Here is a 26,542-nt window from a genome sequence, read left to right as displayed (position 1 = left end):
TCACATTGTTTCCTAGTAGTTTTTTTCTGCATAAATAGTTGTTTTCGCATGAACTCCTGTGCAGGTGTAGTTCTGTTGGTGCTGTTTTGGTTTGTTCTGATATGTCCCCCTTTTTTCTTCATTTATCCAAAATACTAAGAGTCCATATGATAATTTTAAACCCCCTTCTGTTATGCAACATTTTGAGGACTTTTTCCCAATTAAAACACATTATATTTTGTTTTAAATTATTAATTGCTATGGCAACCGTGCTGGCAATTTTTCATTATTTTGAAACTCATGAATAAATGTAATTTCTTCAGTAGGCCTACTGATACTAACTGGGTACCTAGATTTGACACTGTTTTTTGTGTTGATTATTGTCTGGGTTATCCATGTTTTCAACAGTCCTAAACTGGTTATCCAAAATGAAATTATTTCAAGCATGACTTGAGTTATTACTAATTTACTATTCAGAGATGTAATAGTTGTTACGATATAGTTGTCTGTAATCCAAGTCTTATCTTAGAAATCAGAATACAGTAAATTATATTGCACAACTCTTCATTTTCACTTTTAGCTTCCTCAAAGTATTATTGTGAAGTTGAACACGAAACTTCAAAAACATCCACTGTGGCATAATTAAAAATCTTGTAGTGTGCATATTCCGTGTTTTGACAGACTCTTGGTTCCTCTTTAGTGTATTTGTTCCATATAGAAGCTAAACAAAGCTGTGAATTCCAGAGCTGAACACAAAAACAAAGTAATGTGAACCTGGCAGTCTCAGTAGGTGTCTGTGTAAGCCCCTGTCCCGCGCAGGGCCCCCAGCTTACCTGATTAGCCACTCAGGGCAAAGTTTTCCTTTGAGGCTCTGCTGCTGATTGGCCCAGCTCAAAGGTGAAAGCTTGAGCTGAGCCTGAGAGATTTGCCTGTCTGAGCTCTAGGGCTCCAACTAACGATTATTTTAATAGTTGACCAGTCAGTGATTCATTTTTTAATTTATTTAAAATACCCAATCAACCAAATAAAGATTGTAAATATTCAGTGACCATATTTTAAAGCATTATTGATGAAAATGTAAAATTGTTTATTTTTTGACATTTTCATTTAACAATGCCATTGTCTTTGTAATAAAAAAGTACATATGAGAGTACAATACGATAGAATTAGTCGATTTAATTGTTGCAGCCCTACTGAGCTGACAGCCATCCAGCAGCTTTACTGACAGTTAGGTCTGTTACAATAACATTATGAAGTGCATTACACTGCAGAAGAAAATATATTGCATGAAACATTAACCCTAAACCATGATTATCCCCCCCAAAAAACTATTGTAACTATTGTATTCTAAATGTACAATATTACTATTGTATTATATTGTTATATTAATTATTATTATTATTACTAGAACATGCGGTGAAATAATGAAATCAAATCAGTCAAACACTGATTAGTATTTAGTATATAGTATTTAGTTTGTATGGATAATTAATCATAGGAGTTATTTATTAAACCCTCTCCAGCCCTTACCTCATCATAATACAGAAAAATGACAAAGAGCGTCCCACTAGCACAAACAAAAAGTATCCATGACAACGATAAATATTGACCCCAAAATAGTATAGTATCAATTTAGTAATTAGGTCTAATAACATGTAATAGTGACATAAATAAAGATGACTCATAATAACTCATGATTTTGTAAATGCCTAATGCTTTGTTGAGGTGTGTGGTTGTGTTGTATGTGTGATATTGTAACTAGCTATAATCTGGTGTGGAATATCTCTGTTTTTATAAGCTTAATGGCTATGTACATTGTCCCTTCAAATAAAGAGTAAACTCTTTTTTTGTTACGGGCTTACCAATAATGTTGTTTTCCTTGTTCTTATATTGTCCAGTGTGTCCATGTTGCTGTGGCAACATGTGAGAGTCCCACAAGTCTAACCTGTCTTTTTATGTTTACACTGAATTCTGCAGTGGGAGCAACTCCTTTCAAATTTGAATGTCTCATCAGGGGCAGCACGAAGGCCTTTGCCACTATTGCTTTAGTAGGAACTTTCTCTGCTAAAATTTATCAGGATTCAATCCTCTGTGGTTTCTGTTTCATTGACTCTGCATTTTCCATCTAGTTCCAATTTTCTTCTTTCATTTCTTTACCTTTGGAGCTGTGAAAGTACAATATTACAACAGCCAGAGAATGCAGTGGTTTTGTTGTTAGGACATGATCACAGTATTCTTTCTAACTCCTGACTCAATGCAACTATGTGTCACTGCAAGCACTGCTGCTGCTATAATGTACTGCACACTGACAGACAATATGAAGTGCTCTCTGTTCAGCTGAGGTCTGTCCATGTCCTCTGAAGCTACAGGAGATCATTGTAACGTGATGTGTTCACTTAATGCAGAGCGGTTCTGTTCAGTCTGTATGCACTGCTCGTAGCCACTACAAACTGATTATGGTTTTGTAGAACACTCTATGCAGCCCATAATAAGGCCTCAGCAGTGTGAGGGTGCAGGCCGACCGGAAGAAGGAAAATATTGAACCCTGAAGGTTCACGTCTCAGGGCTGGAAAGGACAGGCTCTGTGCCGCTGGGTCTTCTATGAATGATGGGTACAAAGTGCACTTCTTCTTTACATGGAAGTGAAACTTTATAAGACTGTGGATTTCACAGGAAATGATATGTTACTAGTGAAGACAAACAAGTACAACTTTTATTAATCTGCTAAGTTGTACTCAGAACACACCCCCTGTACAAGCTTGAAGAAACAAACAGGCTGCCCTGCAGTACAGAGATCTACAGCATTAGCCTCTTAGCTAACAAACAAGAGCCACTGGACCGTGTCCTGACCACCACTATAGTCGGCCAGTCCATTTGGAGTCTGAAAACTGTTGTGTGATCTACCACAGCTTGAAAATGGATTGCATGTGCCATTAATAATTGAGCACCCATTACAAACAAATAGGCATTAAAGATTCATATGTGGCACTACTATAGTTATCTTACGGTCCCACTTTTGTCCCAGACACAGTCTGCCACCTCTGTGTAACACATATGAGGATTGCTTTCACTGTGGTCTCTCCTATATCCTCTATGGAGATGGTTCTGTACCCCTGCTGTATGTTGTTGTACATGGTACTTTATTGTGCTGTTTAGAAGCTGGGCCTTCATAATCATACACAAATCCACAAAACAGGTAAAAGTGTCTTTAATGATGGTTTGAATTCAGTTCATTGTTTTAAACACAATGGCAGTCTACTTTCATCTTTAGACAGACATGTCATTACATCAGGAGAGAAGTAAACCATAAAATCTAAACATGTTGGCAGTTCTGTTCTGTGCTGTATATTGATCTTGGAGATGTCATGTATATCATGACATGAAAAAAAGGCTCCTCTTTGTCGCAATTTTACCAAACTTTGGATAAGGCAACCACAAGTTGCACCACAGAATATATTCACCAATACATTTCTTTGTAGGTCTAGGCACCATAATATTACAAGGAAGGTCTTTGACTTGTAGCTAAATCACATCACCCATTTCAGCTATGCCCTGTGTATTTACTTTTTATCACGCCTCAGATTCTGGGTGAACTGCTAGGTCAAGGCTGATATAACATTCGGTAAACATGTCTCTCTTTGCCCAATGCAGCTGTTTACTGTGCTTTAAGCCAACTTCACTGTGAGTGTTCCTCTGCAGACCTGGTTTTCCTGTTTGGGGCTTGGGAACTGGGGTGTGCGTATTCTCTGGGAATATGAATCTGTGGAATTGTAACACGATCCGGTTGTTCTATTTGACACGGTTCCAAGTGCAGGAGTTTGAAGTGCAGCTATTATTAAACACAGATGATAGAAACCTCTCCACTATTTGGAATGAAGTAACTGAACACTTTGTTTTAGATATTTCTAATACATTAGACAAATAAAAAAACATAGGCTGCACAGTGTATATCAATCAAAATTCCATCCTGAAGTTTAAACCGTAATACATGGGATTGTTTCTTATTAGTTTGGCAGTGCACATTTCATTTTTCCCCTCAGATATTACTGCTCATGGACATGTTTAAAGTGTGCACTGTTGACTAAACCTCAATTTTAAAACTGCAATCATATTTTTTTTTTTTTTTTTTTTTATTTGGCCCTCAAAATTATGCAGTCCTACATATAACTATTACAATGTTTACAATATACTTTTTCATGCTTTCATTGATATTTCTATAATTCCCGATAGCCCATTATTTTAAGGTCTGCTGTAATTAGAGCAATAATGCGGCCTAAATTTTGAATCAAGATAATCCATATTTTATATCACCAGATGGATGGTTTGTCATGTAGGCAACATTACTGAGCAAAACGTTGTCTAGGCTTAATGGGGCATTATGCTGTGTTTTTGTTTACTTTAGCAAGACATTACCTTTAATCTGTTCTATTTAACACAAAAAGTAATGTCAAAACTACATGACGGAGGATTGGCTATAGACCTCTCAATTAATAAAAACAAAAACAAATTGATCGCTGATGATTTGAAACAATTAGATCTTGAGTTGATGAGAAGACTATTAATTGCACAGCTCAATATAAGGCTCTTCACTTTGGTTTGATTTAATGTTATTTTCTTGTGACAGGTTATTGCTCATTTCCCAGCATGTCAATGGTTCAGACAGGGATACTCTATCTGTCACGTGTTTTCATTTATTTTTCTTCTTTATTTCCATGATTATTATTATATTGTGGACTCTCACTGAAGGCATCAAAAACTATGAATGAAAACATATGGAATGTAGCAAACAAGAAATAAACCCAAAATAACTCAAAACTGGTTTTAGATTTTTAAAAATAGCCACCCTTTGCTTTGATCACTGCTTTGCACATTTGACTGTGACATGGCACACCTGTGAAGTGAAAACTATTTCAGGTGACTTCATCAAAAACATCACTGAGAGAAAACCAGGACTTTGCAGCACAACTCTGAGGATTTGAATATAAAATACAAAAATATTTAGTTAAGTTTTTAAGGAAGTTATTTGATATTGTTCATATGTAAAATGTAGAAAAACATTAAACATTAAATGAGACTGGTGGTGTATACCACAACGACAATCGATATAGTGCTACCATCACGCTGTAGCAACATTAGCATTAGCCAGAGCACCTTCCCTGTCCCTGTCCCCCTCTGTTCCGTGTTCTCAGAGCTTGTTGGCAGGCACAGGCAGGAGGAATGTGGTCCTCCTCTATATGGGACAGGCCCGACTCTACTGCTTTGGCCCATTGTTGCTGCTGCTCAGAGGGAGAAGAGAGGAGAGCCGCTCCCTGGCCCCAGCAAAGGCACGGCCGCCCCTTCCTGTGTGAGCCTCTGATGGCTACCAGATGGTGACTCCACACTCGGGAGGAGGAGCAGGCCTGCACTTAGTTTCACTACTTGTTCTGTTGCCTGGCTAATCCAAAATTTTATTAAATATCTCTTTGTATTTTTTCTACAGATGGATATCAATCTGGTCCCCACTCTCTCCGTTGCATCTCTAGTCGAACCAAATGTGATCCGGCAGTGATCAGTCTTTTGTTGCTTTTTCAGTGATGCATGTGAACCATAGGAGCTCATTGGTCATCTATCATTTACAAACCGTGAGCTTCACTCATTAAATCCAAAATGTTTTAAGTCCCCCTGTGATATGTCTTCATGTCAAAACAAACACGGCTGTTGACAAGAAAAAAGAAAAGGAAGGACCATGCGTGTCCCTAATTGGCTTATCCACCTGTCAATCACACCCATCTGAAAACGGGGAGACTCACTGGTGATCAGACTCACATCTTCAAGTATTGAAGAAGTGTGTTTTCTGGATCCCAGGCAACTTGTTCTGCTCTGTTCCTCACTGTAGTTTGTTGTAAGGGTGGTCAGTGGGGATGGACCTTTGTGGCAGCAGAGGAAACGATAAACCGTGATCTTGTTTTATGTCAGTTAAGCAAACATGAGAAAATTGATGCTATTAAATTTAGCACACATGTTAAAAGATTCACACCTTGTTCTCTATCATCAGCAAAAACACATACATTTGCTGCAACAATTAATTGAAATAACTGTTACCATTATGTAGATCATACAGAATCTAAAATACATGCAAAAGACCCTTTTAACAAAGATGGCAGTAGTGTTACATCAAAATGTCAAGAGATTTTCATGCTAGAGTGAAAAAGAGAATTATTTAACTATAGTTTTTGAAGGTAATGTTGATTGGCACAAAGCATACAATTTTCTTGCTTTTACTCCAAGCCCTTGTGACTCACGTATGACTCACTCAGTGATTGTAGATTTACAGTCTGTTCTTATGATGGAAAAGTTACTTCTGAATCTATATCTTGTCTATCTATAGCCGAGAGTTTTTATTTCATCTGGATCTGGAACTATCCTCTTTACAGTGTTGATGGAGTCTTTGAAAATTTAGATGAAGGGATTCAGGTGGATTCAGACCACCTCATTCAAGTAGTGTCAGTCAAGGTTATTATCATTGATTCTTTTTTTAGATTTAGTTTCTATTGTGCAGCTTTGAATTCTTCCCAGATAAAGGCATACAAGTTAAATTTGTGTTGCTATGCCAAAATATTTAACTAGTTTTAGACTGTGATCTTAACGGATAGTCTACTGGTAATGGCTTGTGTTTACCATCATGTTGGAGGTTGATCATCTTGTTATACACCATTTCCTAGAAATTGCCTCAATAGCCTCTTTTCCATTTTCATTGCTTGAAGTGGGTCTGTTTTTCTGCTATTAATTCACTTCTCTGTGCCTCTACACCATGTTTTATGTCTCTTTATGTAGTGCAGTGGGTTTGCCTAATGGTAGATGCATTATTTACTGGAAATTTATTTTCAATCTTTCATATCTCGATAAACAGGAAACAGTTTTTTGCTGCTTGCTAGCTTTGTTTTATGAAGCATGTTGGTGAAATAAGTTGCCATCAGTGGAAGTATGGTGGTCTCAAAACACATTTTTGATTGTGATTGTGAAAAAAGGTAATTTGGATAAGACTTAGTGAGTTATATTTTTGGAGAATCTACTTGTTTATCTTTTGTTCAGAAAAACAACCGTCATACCGCTGTCTCCTTACCTACACTACCAGTCAGATGTTTGGACACACCTTCTCATTCAGTTTTTTTTCTTTGTTTACTAGTTTTATTTTAAATACATGGGAAGACATCCGATATATTTAGCAAGATCTGTAGAATAATGTATCAAAGAAATAAGTTAAAATAAAACAACTAATAATAATGACAGTGCTGCAAACTCTTGGCCTTCCCTCAGTGATCTTCTAAATGTAATCTGCTGAAATGGTTTTCACTTCAGGGGTCCACCTTATCAGAGAAAAAAAATAATTTTGAATTTATATTTTGTTTGCTGCATTCCTTATGTGTTCATTCATAGTTAGTTCTGATGCCTTCAGTGAGAATCTACAACACAAATTATCATAGAAATAAAGAACCAAAAATGAAGTGTGTCCTAACCTTTGACTGGTACTGTGACTGTTGCACTCATATTGCCGTCTGATCGGAAAACAGTTTAAAGTTAGTAAATATGGCTTGCGTCTGTATGGGTGTAACTCCTTGGGGTCACCTGTCAGGCCCTCCGCTGCAGCTGGCCCTTCAGTCATGTCTCTGTGTGTCATGTGACCCCTAGCCGCTGTGTCTGCATGCCCCAATATAGCTCACTGCTGTCATGCCAATTCTGTGTGCCCTGATACGTGTGGGACAGTACGGGCTTGTGTCAGACTGGGGAGGCTGGGGTGAGGAGGGGAGGTGAGTAGAATAGCCAAAAATTGTTCAAGTTAGAGAAACATCACTTCAAAAATAAAATGACTCAAGTAGAAGTACAAAGTAGTGCTCAAAGAAATGACTCAGGTCGGAGTATAAGGTATTCAGGAAAACTATTAGTTAAGTTAGAGTAACTTAAAGCGTAACATCTGATTTATGAGTTTGAACATTAAATGTTGCACAAAATCTGACACTTTCAAATGGTAATAATGATGACAAAAATAAGAAACTATATGATATCTGAAAGAGTGGTGCAAGACACACAAATGTTCAAATAATTTAATATTGCCAACATAAAGCAGTGAGAAGCAGTTTTACTCAAGTAATAGTGGTGTTTCTCCAATCAAAATATGTCTCAGATAGGAGGAAATGTACGCTACTAGAAAAGCACAATTTCTTTAAAAAGTTATTCAAGTAAATGTATCTGAGTACTACACATGTGTGGAGGGGGTATTAGGGTGGGTTATAGGCTGGAAGCTGCATGTGAAATGTTGCTACACACCTGTGTAATTTGCCATGTTACTGTGAGTCAGACAGGGCCCATGCAGTACATACATGGACAGCACAATGCTGTTGACTTGAGCTACTGTTTAAACCGCTGCAGTGTATCAGATGACATACTTGGTTAATATTATATCAGAAAGTGTCTCTGGCTTGGAAAAAATGCTACTGGAATTAATGATGGAAGTTCATCAAAGTGTTCCACACTTTAACTGAGATGGGATCTAAGCAACGACTACAACCACCTATGACAATTAAAACAAGTTGATGATTGATATTGTTTAAAATCTGTTTTCAAGCTGTCTTAATGCATAGACTGAAGTAAATGTACAGATGAATGGTCAAATATATACACACAAAGCAGCTGACCTGCAGCTGGACATTTGAAATATGCATCTCTTGAGGATTGGGGAAACCCTGGGCTTACACATCTCACTGCTTCACTTTCAGTAACTCCACAGTGCAGACAGAAGTTGACCATGAAAGATGGCTGCTCCTGTTGTGGGCACGCCCCTGATTGCATTAGAGTTACTGTGGTGCTGCCTGATATCTTTGGCTTGGCCTCCAGCCAGAGAACGTGGTTAAACTTACACACCACACGCACAGGCATACAGAGGCAGAGGCACAGAAGAGAGGAGACCCCTGCTCGCACTCTGCGTTTGGTGCTGGTTTGGATAACCTGCTGTTTACTGTTGACTCTTTTGGCAGTAGATCTTGGCATGTTTTTCTACTCTGAAATTATGGATTATTTCTTGCCACAATGAATATATGACATTTGGATTGTGTCCAACAACAGAGAGGTAAAGACATGTTTAACTTTTTGGCCTCTAGTAAATCTTGCAAAGGCTTTACTAAATAATTTTAAATATTTTAGTGCTTCAAGCATGTAACGCAGACAACACTATATGATTTGAAGAAGTTGGAGTTGGCAATTAGTGTTAAGGTCACAATTTGTACCACTATTATTATTATTATTATTTTTAACCAGGATTTGGATTCCCAAAGCTTTAGTTACTTACTGTCGATTGACAACAACTGTGTTTGAAATCGATGCCTGAGAAGGGGAAAAATGTCATCGGTAAAGAGTCAAGAATATGTTTGCTTGAGGCACTTGCATTGGCCACTATAATTATGGTTAAATGCAACTGGATATTGCAGAGAATTTCAGTGATTGGGTGAGAGTTGCTTTTGTCTGAAGTTGTGATTTTATGGACCAATAGAGGAAACCTTTTTGCCATATTGGTTACTCAATTTCCTTTTGCCTCTACTACTTTGTGCATGTTTCTCCATCATCATTTTTTACACTCTTGTCCTGTGCCCTGATGACACTCTATTGGTGTATGGGCTTAGCTGGAACAGCCATTTGAAAGGTGAATTGTTTAAGCCCCTCTCGTTAGCGGTCAAGAAACGGGGCAATCATGTGAACGAGGCCCGCCAACAAGGAATGTGTTGTATTCTAACCATGCAACTTTGACAAGTGCATGTGACTTCTGAGCTCCAGATTGACCTGAGTGGGAGCAGCGGCGTGCCCTGATTGGATGGAAACCGGCAGGTAATCAAACGCAAGAATGTCGAGGATACTAGTGTCAAGGCTGGAACATTTACAGCTTATCTCTTAAAAAGACCAAACAACAAGGAGATATTGTGGGAGTGAGATAGGCTCGTGTTTTGGATGCTGTACCATGGAGTCAGATGAGTTCTCATGGCTGAAGTGAGCTGCCATCTGCACTCACAAGCCACGCTCAGAGCATGCAGCTTGAAAGAGCCACTGTATGAACAAGGGTAATTAAGGAAATGCTTCCGGGAAGCATTTTCACCAATCATTCCCATTGGCTAAATAAAAGACATGTTCATTGTTGAGATAATCTTTTCGGCTGGGAATCAGTTGTTGCTTGTATTTTAGTGGAAATGCTTTAAGTGGCTCTACCTGATTTGTAGTAGTTGAGCAAAATGTGTTTAACCGAGTACAGATCTATTGTATAAGCAGCTTCTGAGGTACAAATGAGACTGCGGTGTGCTGTCCGCGTTCTATCTTCAGAAAATCAGGAAGTGTGCTGTTAGCATTACCGTAATAGCAAAACTCTAATCTGGCTTCTGAAAGTTGTGAAACAAGCTTATAAACTCTTTGTGGTGATGTGAATAATGAAGATGCCAGCAATGCATTGTGGACCTCTGCAACTAGTTGTCCCTTACACTGACATCAGACACATTCAAATAATTTAAATAAAAGATCATTAAAAACAAAATGTATAACCTTTTAAAACATTGCTTTTTATATACATTTCTGTCATGTGTTTCTGAAAGCTTTGCTACTAAGCCATGGTAAGAGAGTTGGCTACTAAACCTTTACCCTAAATATCAAGCACAAAATTAATTGCACACTTTGAATGGCATCACAGGCAAACTAAAGCTATCATTTCTGGGCTTTTTCCATAGACAATGTCATTTTATTGATTTCCAAAAATGTGGCTGGGAGCACTGTCCACATTGATTGATGGAGAGTCTCACTTTCTCCACGCCGTATGCTCAACACGCGTCTTTGCTCAGCGGGGTAAAAGCTATTGATTGCTGACCTAAAATTCGCCCTTGCCACCACAAACCAATGTGAGTGCATTCGCAGCCCAACGATCCCCATAAATCACAAGGACAGATACGAGTGTGCAAACAGGAAAAGGATACACATGCACACACCTCTGATTACGTAATGCAGTAGTCACATGCAAATTAAACAACTGCACATGTACTGCAAGTTAACACATTTGTGAGGTAAGAAACAAAAGTATTGACAACCAAGATGGGATTGAAACTGTGGGACTAGGCTGACCCCAACTACCGTTTTGGTAACATGGCATATGCTACGGCTACAGGCTAGCAACATTTTTGTAGAATTATCAAAGACAGCATATTTGAAGGGCTGCACAGTACTGCAGTCAAATCTGAATTGCATTTTATAAAATTGCAAATGCCGTACCTCTGCAGATAACAAAATATCCTCTTGCACCTGTAGATTTGTCTTCTACAAATATGCTCTGAAATTCATTGCAGTTTGGGTCATTTGTTCATATTTCAGTATTCTCTAAAATGCTAATGCTACTGGAGTTGTTTATAATGTGCATTCTGAATCTTTTTAAACATTCATCACTTATTGCAATTACAATACTTGTCCGAAAAATTGCAATTAGATTTTTATTTTCCCAATTTGTGCATTTCTACATGTGGGCAATGGAGAGGGTACACAATTTACAATGTTACTGTGTTAAATAATCCTGATAATAATAATTTGATTCACCAGTCAATATTTTTAACACACTTAAGGTAATCTTTCTGAAATCTCAGTTTATTTTTATGTTTTGCATGTAAGACACTGCTAGTGATCACATTGCAAGTTGTGCAGGCATGTGACAGCTTTCCCCACAGCAATACCAACATTCTTTCTTTGCGTAATAGTTTTGTCTGAAAATATTTAGCGTTGTTTCCTAGTATTGATGGGCTAAAAAAAATGGAGGCTGAAATTCCTTACATTCTTGCTTAAATATGAATCACCAAGCACTGCCTGGGAGTTGCATGAAAACACATGTAACTCTATCGGTCAGAGAGGTGTGTGCCTGCATTCCCTCTCAGCTGAAAGTGAGGCGGGCGGTATCATGTGAATGCCACAGTGCAGAGCGGTGGCGGAGGTGTGGACTGTTTCAGGGGACTGGGAAGGCGGGAGGGCGGGAGGGGGGCGGGGTCTGTGAGCGAGTAACAAGCCAGGGCAAGACCTTAAAGAACAGGACACCAAACAAGGGGAATGTGGGAGTCAGCACTTTGCACTCTGATAATCTTTATAGGACAAAATGTCACAGGTGAACTGAATACGCATCTGCATTCATGAAATATTTCTGCTGTGACGTCTGTCTTAATTGTTTTTGATACATTCTTTGTTTTATTATGTGGAAACTCCTTAAAGGTGCACTGTGTATTTTTTCTGAATCAGGGTACACCACCTGCTTGACTCCATGGAGATGTGATTGCATTGCCTAGAATGCTCCATACTATGGCATTACAGATATTTGTGTTTAATTGAGACAAGCAGAAGACGCAACCACTAGGCCAAGTGACAGGTCAGATCTGTGGAAAGGCGACCTTCTTTGTCAGAAAGACATTGCTTAGTTCTGTGTTTCCATACGTGCCTTGATAACTGTACCTAAATGTTTTTCCTCTCCACTTTCCTTGTTACTGATATAAATGAGTATTTAGATTGTTAAAATGTTGATAACTTACAACCAATTATATATTATAGATATTTGTTTGTTTCTGCTGTTTAAACTGCTTTAAGTTTATATTATTACTAATTCATGTCCATTGTTTCCTGTATTCCACACCACACATATATTTAAATGAATCCCTTTTAAAGAACATTTTCAAATTATCCACCTCCTGATGCTCTGACTGGAATCAACTGTTCATACTGGTAGTTTCAGTCAGCGTTATTTATTCAAAGTTAATATGGAGATTACTACACTGCTCACCTTAACAATGCATGCAGCTTCAACATAAATATACCATAGTTAGCACAATAGTTAGATTTCATTTGTTGATTTAAAGCAGGTAAAAACATTTAAAAAATTGGACAACAGACACGTTAAACATTAAGCAAAAAGACAACAAACATATGACACAAATCTGAGACATTACAGAAAACAGCCACAGCAGTCAGAAATTAAAAGTGCCCAAGAACAAAAGCATAAGTTAATCTATAGGTGCATGATTTGTTTGGTTTCCAATCAGTTTTTATGTATTTTAATTATGTTTTTTTGGCAATGATTAAAATTGTGCACTGTTTGTGTTCCAGAAATTTGTGATTGATCAAGATGAGAAGAAAAAAAACAGAACAAAAAAACTCTGGAAATGTTATTTACATAGACAAAAAACACACAATCACAAGCAAAACACTACCCTCTTGCAGTGGTATCTTGAACGAAAAGTCTAGTAGGCAAAGATTTGAGTTAAAATTCTGAATAAATGACGGGGCATATCCAGTATATTAACATGACTGTATAGCATGCTTCTTAAATAATGTAAAATATTTACCCTCATCTATCTCCAGAATTCTGTGTGCGGCACAGAGTCAATTTCCTTATCTCACTGCATCACAGGCCATTTCCCATTTGGTCTTGCGAGAGAGAGTAGCTAATTAGATTATGTCTAAAGCAACCTTTCACTGTCCACTAAATGCAATTTTAAATAATTTTCATTGGCATGATTTGATTAGACTCCCGCTACTCGCTGCAAGGATCCAGATTAGGTTTGAAACTCACACTGAAAGAGCTAACATAGTATTAAACAAGCTACCTACTGTCTAAATTTTGTACCATCAAATTTAAGTTTGGATGGACTTGTAAGCATTATGTACAGGGCTACACAGTATTTAAAGATAGATGTACTACAATATAGATATTGCAATATTTTAATAATAGAGTTTACATGTGCATGCATTAACCCATTAATGCCCATATCCTTCTCAAAAGTATAAATATATGTGCCATTTGTAGTACTTTGGCATGATTAAGTATTATTTTTTATGAAAATTGTCAACTGCATGAAAAATTTCTGAGTGAGTTAATAGATTTTTTTTTTTTTTATCATAGAATCATATTTCAGAACCTGCTTGCACAGATCTAAACTACAGAATAATTTTTTAAACAAAATAAGACTTAGTATTTTGTTTATGGAGGAAATTTCTTCACTTTGCTGCCTTTGTGATTTTCCACTTGCGTCCATTCAAATTGGAATGACCCTTCAGGCCTAACGCAGCCCTGGTTATGTGTAATGCTGTAATCTTTAATGACTTTCATGGTGCAGATGCGATATTGTGCAGACTGTGGAGTGGGCATCTCGTCAGGCTGTGGGACCCGTGCAGAAAGCAGTTGGATTGCTTCGAGTCTGACGCTCAGCCCACAACCTGCTGCTGGAGTGTGAAGCCCTCTGTCGCACCAAGAACCGCAAAACTGCACCCATCCCCATCAGAAACAAATATGCTGATTTTAACAGTCGGTATCAGTACATGGAAAGGGAGCTTTTACTTGCACTAAATACAGCAGTGGATACAACATTTGTGTTAGTTTCTGGTAAAACAAATTGTGGATTGGGTGAAGGGCTGCAGGCCTTTTTATCGTTAAGTCGATTTATTGGGTAGTATTGTCTTAGTCAAACAATCATTTTATTTAGATTTACATGGGCAGCAGAAAGTGAGTTATCTGAAGATTAGATATTTTTTGGTGTTTATGCAGAAAAAAGTACTAAGGAACAGTATATTTGTATAAAGACAGATTTAACTTAACGTCTAGAGTGTCATTTTTGCATGAACTTCTGTGTAAGTGTAGTCTTGTGAGTGCAGTTTAGATCAGATAGAGATGCGTAATAGTTTTGAGAGCTTTTACCACTCCCCTTTTGAATCTTTATTCGACATTAGAATTTATTTACAGCTCTTACTGGACAAGACACATATGTGATTAGTGAACAAGTTAATTCAGGTGTTTTTCCATGTATTGTCATGTAATATCTACTTAAACTAAATGCCAAATCATCATCCGTACAGCAGCAGCTCACTGTAATACCTGTTGGAGCACATGGCTCATTTGCATAGGTAAACAAAGTGCATAGCTGTATACCACACTAACCGCTACTGTTTGCTAATCTGTGGCTACATATCACAAAGCAAGTACTGAGGATTGATAATGTTTGCTTTTTTTGTTTTGTGTTAAGCCTGTCACAAGTATTTACTGTGGGTACTTTCTTTGTAGTAGTGGGGGAACATTAGCTGTACAGGATTAAATAACTTGCATAACAACGTACTGTTTTTCATTCTGACAGAATTTCTTTTTACAATTGTACATTTAGAATATTTGGGGAAGGTGGAGATAATCCTGCTTGGGTTATTGTGACAGTGGCGTAAATTAGCTTCAATATAATCGTTTATCATTTGATTACAATATTACAAAAGAGAGACAAAATGAGTTGATTGCTTTTGCTTGAATTGCTAACGAGCAGCTCAATACTTGGAAGATTGGAAGATTTTGATACCAAGACTCAATACCCAATAATGATTCTGATACTACAATGTAATGTAATAAAACACTCTTTCTTTAAACAATAGAATGTGATTTTCAATATTAAATCATAGTACTTTCTTTTATATTCCCAGGTGGATTTATATCTGTGTAATCTCTGTCGTCCAGGTAGTTTCCATGGGTGTATACTATGTGTCTTATACTTATTGTGATACAGCCCAAGATCAATCTAAAGCTATTCAGGAAAAGGAATGTTACTTTTTTGAGTATCGATACCTGCTCAGGTAGTTTCAGTAGTAGTTTTAGTATCAATACTTTCGACAGCCATAATCGGTAATGCAGCATGGCCTTTGAATGCAATAACACTTAGGATTTTCACATGTTCGACTTTCCACGTCATACGTCAATCAAGCTTTTGTCTGATTAGTTTTAACATGTCAACATAGTGTGAGCTGTGTGTTCAAGCCAACTCCCCACTGGAGCGTTGCCTATATGGGCCGCCCTCGCTGTGGCATTGGGCTGTTAGCTGGAGTGGACTATACTGTAGCGTTGTTGGGGGGGGAGTGGAGGGTGGCTAGTTGTTGCCAGGGGAGGTGGTGTGTTATTTTGAGTCCATTGTGTCTACTTCCTGCGGGTCAAGGGTTATTGGAGTAGGGTGTTGCAGACTTGACGGAGAGGAGCGTAGGGGAGGGAAGTCCGCGGGGTAGGAAGGAAAGTGGCCAGACTCGGACCACAACAGCAACTGGTCAGCGGTTAGGTCGGGATGGCTTCTCCTGGTGATTAGCTGGGACTGTTGACAACCAGGTAACATACCTACGCATACGCATGATTAGTTATATGCACATGTTTTGAGTCTTAGAAATGCGACGAGATGTTTTGGAAAAATTAAAAACTGAAAACGTGGGTCGTGTTAGGATGGGAAAAAGGTTTAATCAAATATTCTTATTCGTATTTGCTTTGCTTTGGCTTAGCAGTCATAATACCTCTGAGGCTTGATTATTACCTTTGAAGAACCTTAAATTGTCTGTTGAGTCTAACGTTTGCAAGGAAATGTCCACCATGTGCTCTGAGGCTTTCAGCTGTACAGCCCGCGTGGTCTGTGTGTGGGTTATAGATACATGTTTGGTTTTATTTGTATTATCACAAATTATCAATCAAAAAATTACCAGTATGTGAATGCAATGTGTACCTCGGAAGTGTTCTTTGTTATTCCTTTTGGCTGAATAAAATACAGTGAGAGCTTATAGTTATTCACTCATAATAAACACAAACACATGGAACACTGAACAATATTTGACATGTAGAAGAATTTACTTTTTACACTGTAGGTTAACACACCCCGAATATGTAGGCTGTTGAACCAAAACAAATGAATAGAGCATCAAATACTCACTTACAACAGCTTTATAGAACATGTTGATTCTGTCTGCATGCCACATTATGACACATTCTCTTGACATTGTATTATCAAATCAGAAATTTATGGTTTAGGATTTATGACTTCTACAAGCAGTTCAAACATTGTAAGTTAAGCGGTCAACCATAGGCAAATCATATACTGTGGTTAGCCATGCTGCTGTGTCTTTCCCTCTGCTCTGGCCTAGTGTTGTCACGATACTGCAACTCAATTTCAACACTAAGGAAATCACTCTATACTCAGTGCTGATTATGGTACTACAGTGAAGTATCATAATCAGTATTAATAGAATGTAATTTTCATACACAAAATAATGGTACTTTCTTTGTTACTAAGAGATCTTATACTTGTTCTGATAAAGTTCAAATGCATACTTAAACGTTTTTTTGTAGCATCAATACCTGCTCATTATGACGTGTGTGTGAAAGTACTGACGTTGTACTGTGGGGGCTTGGTAACCGTACGCATATTGAAAATCTGATGTATACATTCAGTTGATCTAAAGTTAGACCTCCAAAGCACAACTCCAGTGACAAACGGAGGCAAAACAGGAAATCTTTTTGCCCATGGTGGTGTGTGTTGGGACCAGATGACCAGGAAGATAAAAAGCGCTAACAAAGTGGAAACTTCCACTAAAGGATGTTATTTTGCCTTGTGTGTTTTTTCTCTCCTCTTTTCTGCTGTTTAACTAAGCCCTGATTTCCTGAAAACGCCAAAAAGAGGTAGCTGGCTTGCTAAAAATTCTAGCTCAAGCTACCTATCATGGATGCTTGATTGTGTGCTCCCTCAGTCATTCACAATGTGCCCTATTAATCTTTAAACCTGCTCACTTGGGAGTTAATGCTTTACCCCTAGAGCAAGAGGTAGACTCCAAACAGCAGGTTACTATAGACACTGGCATATATAGAAGTTCCACTAGTATTTTTATCATATTTCTGTAATGAAATACAATCGAGCAACTTTCATTCTCCCTCTGTCCGTGCATATGGGATTTCCCTCGCTCTGCGGCTGGACACTCCAGTGAATGATATGGAATCATTAGTTCAGCCTGGGTTCCTGTCTCCGCCCCACACAAAAGAGTTGGTGCGCTAAAAGGCAGCTGCTGCTACATAGTTGTCTATGCAGGCTTTTGGTCTTTACACAAGAATGGAATAGGTGCAAGATGGAAACTCTACGGCCTCTCACCTTAAGGTAAATAACTTAGAATCAGCTTTTCTAATGATATTGGCAATGCTAAGTTGTTTAATGTTATTTTTGGTTTGCTAGTTTCCTTGATTTTCAACCAGTGTGCCAGAGAACACTAGGGTGCCTTGAGGACATTGTCAGATGGTCCTTTGATGAATGTCCAATTTGAGACAGATTCACACATTAATTTCATTGAATAATTTACCTTTCTGACTTGTCCGGAACTGAAAGGAAAGCAAAACAATCACCTTTGCCAAATTTAAAATTCCAGGACAATTTTTGGCTTTTTTTTTTTTTTTTTTTTAAAGAAAAGATGTGGGAATCTTTGAGTTGGTGGTATGCCGTGGAATCTATTCAACCACAACAAAGGGTAACATAAAAAATGAAAAAACTCTTTATGATCACCAGTTCCTGTATCATGGTGTCTCAGTTATCACCTGCCAAAGAAATGATTGTTTATCCCGTAAACTCTTGAAGAAATGTCTTGTAGTCATAGAAAGAGGACAAGAGTCGGTCTCGTGATAGTTGAGTCTGGAGCTTTACTCTGGGTGCTAGCTGGGTGAGAATTTCACAGCTGCAACATGAAAGCATTGCGAAGGTGGGATGGCACACTGAACCCGCTGAAGAAGATTGCATAGGTGAAGACAAACCATCCAGTTGTTGAGCTAATATAGATACTACTTACAAAGAGATCAATAGGCACCTCTTATTGTCTGTCTGGCTTTGCTAAGAGCTTACGGCATGTCGTCTGTGTGCAGTGGTTGTGCTCAATGTTTACAGAAGTCAACTTGCTCCAACTGTCTTTACATTGAACAGCAGATGTCGGTTCTCTGGTTTATTTCTGGTTAGGTAGGAATGCACAAGTGTTCCCTCCGTAGCATATGTCCAGCTGTACGAAACAACTGTCGACCTTGGACCATGTGTGGCATCTGTGCAGGCTCCAAGTTGTGACGCAAAGAGAGAATCTGTTGAATTCTATTTTAAGTGACGTTTGTTGGACTATTAAAAAGATGGAGTACTGATTTGTGTTTCATAATATTTTAGTTCAACGTGCCAAAAGAAATTAGAATATTCTTTGTTCCAGTTAACTCGAGCCACAAAATGTAAACATTAAAGCAGACCTGTTACACAAAATCTACTTTTCGAAGCTTTTAGCCATGTTATAGTTGTTTCCCTTTCGTATTTACCCTCTGGAAGTTGTATTTTGATTTGTGCATGTTTGAGCAATCTTTATTAATTGTTTATTTTCAGGACGCCATATCAAGCACCATTTTCACCACCAGCGGTATATGTCTTTCTTGATGCACGCAGGATTCAGCAGCACTGTATAGTAATTTTGGTACAAATAAAGAAAAATCCACTGTTCGCTACCGTGATGTGCAGCTAGCTAGGTGCTAACAACTCCACAGCTTTTTGTTGTGATGATGTTTAAGGCAACATCTGCTACCAATGGGGACTGCAGTTTTATAACGCAAAAATCAGCGGACTTGTTTGTTTTAGATGAATATTGTGATTTAAAATGGGCGATATATAATGATCCACGGGAGTCGTAGATTGTAACTGTATAGCAGACAGAAGCTCCTCTGCTTTTGCTCCATCCCTCAATGGTGCTGTCTAGAGAAGCAGTGGGTGACTTGGCATCAATGACAGAACTCTCCATCTTTAGTTAGGAGTATGAGGGTTTAGGGTTCCCAAAGCCTTCTCTCCCAGCAGCCCCTACCAGTAAATACACTGGTGACCCCAACATCCTCCTGCCACCTGAAAAGAGACTGTATAATAAGGACAAACAAAATAGTTTTATGATTACCGGTAGACGCATGTTACAGCACAGTACTATCAGTTAACATGCTACCTTTCATTATAATTAACCTTTTATGCTTATGTTGCGCTTTTGTAGTCATTTCCAGGTAAGCAGGCTAGTACATATACAGAAGTTAAAAGTTAAAAAGTGTTATAAAGACATACATTACATGGCTTACTGTCAGCGTTACACAAGCGCCAATGCGTAAGTGCAGAGATTCTCAGTCAGAAGTAAGAGCGTAGTTCTGCTAAACAAGATGCGATCACATCTAATGCACTTTTTGTTTTTCTTGGCCTTGATATATTCATAATGGGCACCTCTATTTGTAACTGTCAGTACGCCTGTCACTATGATTACTTTATCAATTTATCGTTCAACAGGCCTGTCACAGTAACACATTTTGATTTGCGATATATATTGAGTCTGAAAATGTCACAATAAACGATGTTAAAATGTATTCACACATCATAAAATGCTTAATGTGGACCGCAATGTATAAATAGTACAATGAAACACTAGTAGTTAGTTCTAATGTCTATAATGTGTCTTGTATGTTAATTTTTGGACCATTTACAACTCAGATATCATCACATAGGCCTAATACTACAGAAAATTAAATATTTCCCAGCTAGTGCGAAGAAAAGATACTTGAAAAACATTGGTTATCTAGTGTATATTGAATGATAAGTTGATATATTGAACTATAGACCTGTCATCATAATTACTATAAGATGGAATAATCATTTTTAAGGGGAATTTTAACAATATGGTTCACTTTGGAAATGTTTTACTGAGGTCACCCTGTTTTTTTCTGCAAAATATCACAATATATCGCACTTCAAAATTCATGACCGGCCGAACTGTTCGCTAGTAATCATCCTAATGAGTTTGCAGTGTTTCATTTGTTCATAAAGCTTAGCCTTGAAAGTAAATGTTGCTTTTCTGCTGCACTGCTGACCCACGTGGGAAGGTGTGGTGTGACGTTTCAACAAAGATTCAATGTTTTTTGTTTTCACTCGGAGCCTGGAGAAATAAAGAGGGATGACCTTTGTGGGTGTTTATGAGAGGGACGTATAGGGATCAGTCGGTGCTTGGGTGGCCTCGGCTCTTTTTGTTATATTGTGATGACTGGGGCTGTGGATGGTGTCTAAGTCAACCAAAATTTGTATTTGTTTTGATAGGAGGGGTTTATATGGAACAGCAGCAGCAACAGCAAGGTATGTATAGAGTTAGTTGAAGATTTGGAAGTGAATTGTGAGTTTAATCTGCATCTTTGGATAAAAATACAGTTTCTCAGTATTTATCAGTGTAAATATTTGTTTTGAATGTACTCCCTTGTGGTTGCCGTCTTGTGAGGGCAGTTTTGATCAGATACATGGCGGATGTTTTTAGTTGACTAATCAGCAGGACACTTTTTTTAGTCAAACAGATTTTTTTTTTAATTGACTACCGCTCTACAGTTGACTGCAAGCTAAAAATATAACTGAGGATTTTTGCTTTTTTGTTTGCATTTTGAAACCAGTCAGTTATTTTACAAAATGCATATTTCGTATCTTTAACTGGAAATGTTGTTGAGTAAACCATCTAATAATCCAAGCGCTGAATTTTGTCTTTGTATATTAGGGATCAACCAAAATGGGTTTTTTTTTACATGTTCGATACAACTGTTTAAAAAGAAAATGATGGCTGATGAGCTCTGTCGATATTTTTGGGCTGATCTGAAAATCAAAAAAACACCTAATTTTCAGCTCACTCATTAACTTCCCTTTCCCATTTTGGTCAATCAAGACACCATCAACTGATCGACTATGCAACTAAAGCCCTACAGCTCTAATGCTAAGCTGTTCTGCTATGTCTCTTGGGCTTTTACAACAAAGATCCCCACTTAATTTTAGCTTCTGTTACTATATCCTTCTGTTTACTCACTAGCTGACGTCTCTGTAGCTGTAACCAGCAGCGTTTTCCACTGGGGTTTGTCATAAAGCCCGCCCTAAAGGAAGCTGTCCATGTCGTGGCATCTCTGACCTCCTTTAATGAGAGTGCAGATGGGAAACAACATCATAAAACAGCAACAGGAAGCTGGTGCACGCTTGGATGGTAGATACAGGAGAAGCAAGGACCCAGCGATGTGACACTAGTTGTCTGTAATTACGGGCTGTGAATGAAGCTGAAGCAATGGGGATGAGTACTTGACTGCTGCGGTTTCCCAATAGGACAGCATCAATACAATGAGTCCATTAGAATGATCAACATGAGTGGTAAGATGAGACAGGAGTTATAGAGCCAGGACATAAGAACTGTCTTTACCATGATGTACCTTTTGTAAGTTGTAACAGGAAGTGTGTTCATTTGATGGGATCACATAACGGCTGGAGTGATGTGTGTCAGCAGGGTTCAGACATTTCAGATTTGATCACGTTTTATTATTTATACTTTTTTTTTCTTCTATTTTTATTTATTATTGATGTTGTGATGATAAAGATGTCAAAAATAAGATTGGATTCTTGGGATTATGACATGCATTGATCCAGCTTTTTCAGCTTTAAGTATCTGCCGATAATCGATATTGACCAGAGCCAGTGTGGGGAGGGAAAATGGCACTTGGTTCCTTAAAACACAGTTCATTTATTACACAAGAGATCCATTTGCATTGTGTTAAGCAAATGTTATTTATCTTTCTTCAAATAACTACTGAAAATTTATAAATAAAAGCTGGAACATTCCGAAACATTCTAAGCCAAACTCAGCCTGTAAATTATTACTTATTACATCCAATTAAAGGCCCAACCAGGATATCGGCTTAACCGATATCACAGAACTGATATCCTATGCAGTAAAGATCTGCCCTAATATTCAATACCAGGATTGTTATCTCTGCAGGTCTAAAGATTAATCCACTTTCAAATTTTAATATTCCATTGTAAACAAACACAGTTTACTTCAGTCAAGAACATCATTCTGACCCCTGTGGTGACCCTCTAGTCAACACTAGCATAATTTGCCATACTATCATGTAATGTTGAAGTTATCAGTTATTTTCAAATGGAGATCTGTCTTAGTACTGACTCATAACTGGCTGATTGAAACCTGTTAGTTACAGACATTTGGTCATAAATATTCAATAAATGTAAAAAAAAAAATGAAATTTGTAGACTGAACTGAAATAGAAGCAAGCATGAACCATGTCTATTTATTTCAACATATTTTTGGCCTATTGTCATTTGCCATTGCATTGAGAGGATATATCTCTGCTTATTCATGTGATTTATACGTTTATTTGAATTAGGACAGTGTAAACTAATCAATGTGTTAGCAATCAGTGTCAACATAAATATGCTGGATTTAGCACAAAAGCTACATTTCATCCATTGTAAATTGTTGTTCCTTTAAGCCAGATAAAAGACATAAGATCATCAATGTGTGCATGACTAGTATATTTCTTTTCTTTTCAATCAGTTTTAAGAACGATTTTGAAGGCTGAGTAGTTGTCAGTTTCGGATGTGCTCTGGCAGTGTATTCCATAATTTTGTGCCTCTGATAGACGCCACCATTTGACTAAATTTAGCACTACACCTGTGTATAATGCAGTCTCCACTAGTTAGTCCTCTGGTGCTATTGAAACCCCATGTCCCTGATTGGCCCCTAAGCTGCACTGTGAACATGCCTGATCTGAGTACCGCTTTGTTTTGAAAGGGAAACTGTTGAAGCGCGCTGCACACGCTCGCTCCCTTAACGTGCTAACTAAATAGAAACCCCATAGTCCCACCCACTCTTATTGAGAAGTGGCCGTTAAGAAGGTCTGGACCAACCTGATTACATGGAACAGGAAGTCCTCAGAGGGAGAGGTCACAAGCTGCAGACCCTCACACTCTGGGCAGCACATGATAAAGCCAGAAGACATTAAAAACAACAACAAACCCCCTTTTGAGCCAGACGCACTGGCAAAGACACTCAGAGAGGCACGAGGGAAGGTTTCTCTTAAGCTATACTCAAGGTAGGCTCCTGTACATCAACTTTTATTTGGCAGTGTGAGGTGTTTTTGCTTGATTTCATTACAACTTTGTTTCATTGTTTAGTCATTTGTATTGAATGTTATGGTAAGCCTTGGCAAGTCTGATATAAGTTTTTACCTTCAATAGCTTGTTTTTCTTTTATGAGTGGTTTCTTCCAGCTTTGTAAAGTATCTGTGCATATTTATTTAATATTTAGCATTCTTTTTTTTAATAACTATTGATGTGTTTTTAATGCATTTAAAGTGAATATATGTTTTAGTTACAAGTATCAAATGAGTATCCAGGTTCAATGCTAGTTTGAGTTACAAGTTTCAGTTAATATCTAAGTTTTAATACTTCTGACAACTTTATTGAAGACAACTTGTGCTTTGGTTAAATGTTCTCTGAATGTGATGTAGGATATAAAAGTGGGGCATATTGATATAAATGAATATCTCAATTTTTTGTTGTTGTTTATTTTCAATTGACTGTACCGATAACCAATAACAACAATTTAACAGTTTACAATCCAGCAGTGTCTTTCAAATTCCATGTACATTTCTAGGCTGAGGTTCATAAAATTAAACACAAAAGTACAAAAATATCACCCTACGCTGAAATTCAATTATATTTGCAACTTTTTTATATACAGTAGTTGTTTTAAATGTCGCTTGTTTCAGAGTTTTTGCTCAAAATAGTACGGCTGTAGTCCTTTGGTCAATTAGTCGACTACTTATTTTATTTAGATTATAAAGATTTATTTGCACATCAGCAGAAAGGAAAGTGTATGGAGTATGGAGTGAGCTAGCTGAAGATTGGATTGAATCTTTTTTCCATATAAATACACAATTTCCTAGTATTTTTTTGTTCAAATTGTTTTTCCTAGTGGTATTTTGAGTCCAGTTTAGTTCAGATACACACCAAGAATGTATTAAGTCAGCTATAGCTTTATAAAATAGGTTTGTTGATTACATAAGCAGTTTACCAATATTACCACAAATGCATGACTGTCTTCGGTGTAGCTGGATGTAGGGCACGCTGGTCCTCTGTGGAAGTCTCCCTCCCCTCTGAGTAGGTGAAGCCTGCTCGGATGACGTCGATACAGTCCGCCAAAGGCCATGCACTTTTGCTTGTACGTTAACAACCCTCTCCGCTGCCCAACGATGTAAAAATAGCTGTTTAGCAAGAATCCAAGTCATGTCTTGTAACAAAGCCTGATTTATACGAGTTGCGGCAGTCGGCATAGAGGAGCTTTTGTGAGTCCTCTCCTTCTCCCTGTGCACAGCTCGTCACCACGACCGTGAGCGCCAAAACTTCTGACGCGCTCCCCACACCCCGCTCTCAGGCCCGTCTTTGTTCAGCTCTGTCCTGGGGTCCAGATAATCGCCCGCTGTGGTTGAAGAGACTGCGTATTTTCTTTACTGGACTTGGACTTTGCTGTGTCATGCATTTTTGGGCACATGCCTTAGGATGCATATCAGACTCTGAAATGTCACTTAGGCTGCGTCAATATCTGATAAGTGATGAATATAATCAATATGGGGTACCATGAGGGAATTTGACTTGTTAATAATAAAAGTGCATTTGGTTTAAGCCTATGTAGCATTGTTTTGACACTTAAAATTGCAGAGTACATTGGATTATTCATTAACTCCACCTGCTGGTAACTCTAAGTCTCATAGGTACACAAACCTGAAATCTGGTACATGAATATCCCGCCTTTTATCACAATCTTGATCTCGTATTTTGATGTTTTTTTACGATTATGATTTCATTAATTATATCATTTTATATTCACATTTAACATTCAATCTCAACAATGCATTTAAAAGTATTGTGTTTTTTATGAATGATGTCTACAGCTTATCTCATATCTGGGTCATGGTCAACGAAAGAGTTAATTCTGTCTTCTTGAAGTTCAACAGTTCAAAACTCTCTATTGGTAGACGCTGTAGCCTTGTCAGAAGCCTCACATGGTGGTGTTGTGACATGTTTTGTAGTCTGCTTGCAGTTTTTTGCTTTTTGAAGTGTCATAACATAAGTCCAAACTTGCAAAAACTGTAGCTTTGTAGTATATTTTTCTTACCACTTCACTCAGGGCCCATTTGTACTTCTCATCTGATGTGCACACACCTCAATAGCTGCACTGTGTATATTTAATTTCCTGTCTTTGTGAGATACCAGGTGTGTAGCTAATGCCCGAAAAGCTCCCCATTGTAATATTAACTGTGCAGAAGCGATGCGTCGCTCTCTGCATGGCCTTCAAATGTTGCCTGTCCGCGTTTTGCAGCTGATGAAGCGATAGCACATACTAATTTCGTTCCCTTATCACCGTGGCGATGACCTTCTCTCCCCCGTGTCGGCCCCGTGGTGCGTCTCCCGGAGCCTTTAGGCCGTGTTTTGGTGAGGACCAAACAGAGGGGATGAGTCAGTGCAGCTGGGGTACAGGTCATTCTCCCCCAGCCCACTCACACGGGACAGATGGCCCGGCCTCTCGCTGCCTGCTGAGTGATAACTGCACAGACTCAGACTTGTATGAACTAAGCCTATGTTTACACCTGCGATTAAAGACATCAACACACAAATGTAGTCCACTCAATGATGACTATAAAAAATAATACATTATCTCAACTAGGGGAGGGCCACATGACAAAAAAATTCATGTCATGGTTTTGTCACGATTTATGTTTAGTTAATATCTGAAAGTTTCCTCTTCACTTTGATTGGTTAAATCCACCTGGCCCTCATTCAGAGCATGCTGAAGGCTGACCAATAGGAGGAGTGTGTGGTGGAAAGTGTCTTTGAGTGTCTTT

The 26,542-nt window shown here is 38.1% G+C and overlaps 1 protein-coding gene across 6 annotated transcripts in view; it reads left to right on the top strand.

Annotated features, from left to right (window-relative positions):
- The window catches only part of gab1 (GRB2-associated binding protein 1), a 53,896-nt gene that overhangs the window by 4,883 nt on the left and 22,471 nt on the right, over window positions 1-26,542 (top strand). The window contains exon 1 of one of the 6 annotated variants that reach the window (XM_055224433.1): window positions 23,638-23,731. The exons of the other annotated variants lie outside the window; for them this stretch is intronic. The gene's annotated coding sequence lies outside the window, so the exon portion shown is untranslated. Of the gene's footprint in view, window positions 1-23,637; window positions 23,732-26,542 lie in introns of those variants that run through there. 6 annotated transcript variants of the gene reach the window in all.

This window comes from Periophthalmus magnuspinnatus, chromosome 1 (genome assembly GCF_009829125.3).
Source record: "Periophthalmus magnuspinnatus isolate fPerMag1 chromosome 1, fPerMag1.2.pri, whole genome shotgun sequence".
NCBI classification, from domain to species: Eukaryota; Metazoa; Chordata; class Actinopteri; order Gobiiformes; family Gobiidae; genus Periophthalmus; species Periophthalmus magnuspinnatus.
The sequence above is the reverse complement of the archived record's forward strand: the minus strand, read 5'-3'. Positions and strand labels throughout refer to the sequence as shown.